The sequence below is a fragment of the Pteropus alecto genome, unplaced genomic scaffold, assembly GCF_000325575.1.
Source record: "Pteropus alecto unplaced genomic scaffold, ASM32557v1 scaffold23, whole genome shotgun sequence".
Taxonomy (NCBI): Eukaryota; Metazoa; Chordata; class Mammalia; order Chiroptera; family Pteropodidae; genus Pteropus; species Pteropus alecto.
This window is the reverse complement of record NW_006435837.1, coordinates 1,923,974-1,927,747: the sequence shown is the minus strand read 5'-3', so window position 1 is coordinate 1,927,747 and position 3,774 is coordinate 1,923,974.

The window sequence follows — 3,774 nt, the reverse complement described above, 5'->3', positions numbered from 1 at the left end:
GCTTTATTACCTGGAGGCAAGAAGATGAGGAGTGTTTAATAAAAATAGGAGAGAAGTGGCTCAGCATCTGAGCTTTTCAGCAAGGGCACAGACAAGAAGGAGCGTTTAAGTCCTAGCTTGGTCACCTAGGACTTGTTAAAGTTATTTTATAATCAGAACTCAATAAATGGTCACCAAGTGATGATAATTATATTACATTGAACTATAAGACATCACCCTTTTTGTAGGTCAAAAATGGTCACAGATCAACTGATTCATGTGGTTCCAGGGCCCAGAGTCCTTGCTCTCTCTGCTCTACCTCCTCTACTCGTGGCAATGACTTTGACCCCAGAGCACAGGAGACAATAGAACAAAATGAAACAAAGAGGAAATGTCAATTTTAAGTATGACAAAAACTGAGACCAGGTATGAGGCAAAACACTTTTTAAAGAGAACACTGTCAAATCCTAAGGCACATGCTCATTATTATTTTTTTTTTTGGTGGGGAGGGCGGGTTGTGGCTCATTATTTTTAACACTAAACTTTTTTTTTTTTTTTTACTTCTGCAGTCTCTGAAATTACCTGTACATAGAACTTCCCTTTAGTAGAAGGATTAAACAGAGTGGACACACTTAGAATTATTCCACTGGATGAAAGTGACTCCATGTCAAAGTCCCTGACTTCGTGGTCAGTCACTGAGCTATCACCAGCAACCCCCTCCTACCAGTCATCTCGTTATGTGAGGGAAAGCTCCAATTCCTGTGAGCCCTGAAGTCAGGTTTCTGTTCCCTGAAGCTGAATGCATTCCACATGAAAGCAATTGGCTTGTTTTCAGGTAAAAAGAAAACCAACTTTCTGATAGTTTAAGAGGTCAGCAAATAATTGTGGTTCATCTCAGTCTGGGGTTCACCATTAAGTTCTATTCATGTGCTGCTTAAAAAAGTGTGTCTTTAAAATTCAGCTTAGACATCACTAAAGTGAGTTATTTATACACTGGGGAAGAAAATATAATGAGGACCTTAATATCTCTCCTGACCTTTGGCTACTCCTATGTGTTCAGATGACAGGTGACATCACTCCACGCACGAACAACAAAAATGAGCCTTTTCTGACCCCTTGCCCTGTGGCCAGCCCACAAACATCCCAAGTTTCTACTAAATGCCAGCAACGAACTATCCTCACAGTCACTGGGGAGAAAACGGTGAGTAAGCCTGCTCCTGTCCTCAGAGCTTACAATGGGGGGATGTGGCAGACAAAACTAAGTGAACAAATAAGATAATTATAAATCTTAAGTGATATGAAAACACAGAAACAAAAAGCCCGAGGGCTGGCTGAAGAAGCATCTTCCCAAGAAGAGCTGAGTTTATAAGAGGGTCTGTGTGGCCAGGGGAGGAGGAACAGGGAGAATGGAGGCCACCTGACAGCCTGCCTCAACTTTCTAAGGGTCTTGAAGAGAGAATCAGGTGTGGATATCAGTGAAGTGCTGAAAGTACTATCCAGCAGTGTTGAGGGTCCAGCCGAGGTGAGAAACTGCCTCAGAGATTGCTGTTCTGACAACGTAGTGACTGCTTTCCTGGGGTGTTGGTTCTAAAGAACATGTCTTCAGTTGGGTTCCCCCAGAAGTTGATCTTGAAATGAGATTTGTTAAGAAAGTGATTTATTAAGAAAGTATTTCCAGGAAAAAACTGGGAAACAAAGGTGCGATCTCAAGTCCCACAGAAGGTATCTTTGGTCTGATCCCACAGGAGAGCTGTGGAGTATAAGTTATGCCATAGAGTTGTTCCAGTCCAGAGAAAGGAGCAGAGCTATCATACTTCTGTACTTGTCCATCATTGGTTAAGGGCTGCCTGGGGGAATGAATTCCCAGGGCTTCTGGCTCTCCTTACCAGCTGGAAAGGCATACTCCAGAGCACTAGGGCAGGCCTCCAAAACAGAGCTAAGGTGTTGGAAGTGAATGCCCATTGAAGCCAGGAGCAGACAACAAACAGGGAAAGGGGATCTGAGGGAATCTGGGCCGAGTTTGGTTATCATCTGCCTCAACACATAATGATGACATAATGCGTCATCATCTCGTCCATTATGTCATACAGGCCTCAGCAAAAGTTGTTCTGAACTGGCATCTTGTTTCTAAACAGCCTAATTGATTTGAAACGATCTTATAAAGTTCTAGTGCAATGTTGAGCACTTCAGTTTCTTATTAGTCATTTTGTAATGAGTGTTGAAATGGACTATTTTTGCAGGATTTTGGCAGCCTATAAATGTATTCGGAGTTACATTTTCCTTCATTGTCACATGAGACCTCTATAACTGGCTCTTTTTCAAAAATGAGGTAACTCTAGTCCCTTTGGTGACACACAGTAGAAGGGGGAGGGTCCTCCTCCAGGGTCTGAAGCAGTAACAGTAGCCACCTGGCACAGGCACCAGAGATCCAGAATGTTACAGAAATACCACTGTGGCCTCTATGCCCTTGAACAGAATTTTTCCCCAACTAGAATTTTACCCAAGGTCAGGATCTGTAAAGCGAGGGAGTCACAATTGTATCACATACTAGGCAGGGCAATTTCTCCAGTTTCTTTTCCCTCCTACCCTGAAAAGTTGTTTTCGTTTTTGTTTTTGTTTTTCTTTAACTAAACTAGATCTATGAACATAAATGAGACAATAAACTTGTACACAGCTGGGTTCTCCTTGAGAGAAAGAAGGAATAAATCCTAACGTACAGCATGTCACAGAGGTAATGCTGTGTGGCACACTGTCTCTTCTTCCTGGCACACAAGAGACTATTTTTCAGGCTCACTCACAATTGGATCAAGGCTAAGTTGTGACTAAGTTCTAGCCAATAGGATGTGGGCCCAATTACTATAAGCCGGTGCTACTCAAAATGTGGTCCATGCACCAGTGCCCATTTGCAAACTGTTTGTTACCAGTCTGCAATGAGCTGATACAGAAATTTTAAAGTAAGTAATTAAGGATTTTTATAGTAATTTGACATTGCCACTACATCTAAGCAGCATTTCCTTTTTCTAGTAATTCATTTTTGCTGCATTTTTATAAAAGCATTAGACTGTGATGGACTAACATTTTTAAAATATTTTTTTCATTATTCAATTACAGTTGACATACAATATATTAGTTTCGGGTGTACAACATAGTGATTACACATTTATATAACTTACAAAGTGATTACTCCAATAAATCTAGTACCCATCTGATACCGTAACGCAGGAGCCCCAGGCCTGGAACTTGCACCTGGACTTCGGTTATTCTGAAAAAAAAAAAACCACCAGGAGGGCCAGAGCGGTGAGAAATGCTGTTTATTATTCACGAGGCAGGGAAGCTTCAGCAGCGGCCTGTCAGAGCTCAGGAAAAGGCATCAGGCCAACCTCACTGGGGGAGCTGCTGCCTTCTCAGATGGATTGGAGCAAGATGTGCTGTTTAGTTCCAGAAGCAGATAGCGTCCATGAGAACGACAGACCAGCCGCCTTCTTGAGCAGAGCGAGCAGATAAGGTCCACAGGAGCAGCAGAAAACGTCCTTGGGAGCAGGCCCTGCCCAGAGCTCTTTGTGCACTTCCTTCCTTATAGCCATAAGGAGCACTTCTGTTTCTTACTACCCATCTGTCTTCTGAGTATGTGGAGGGTCTATGTTCTGGGTTAACCCTATAGATATCATACATAGTTATTATAATGGTATTGACTATATTCCCCACACTTTACATCTCCATGACTATTTTGTAACTACCAATTTGTACTTTTTAATCTCTTCACCTTTTTCACCCATGCTCCCAAACCCCCTCCAA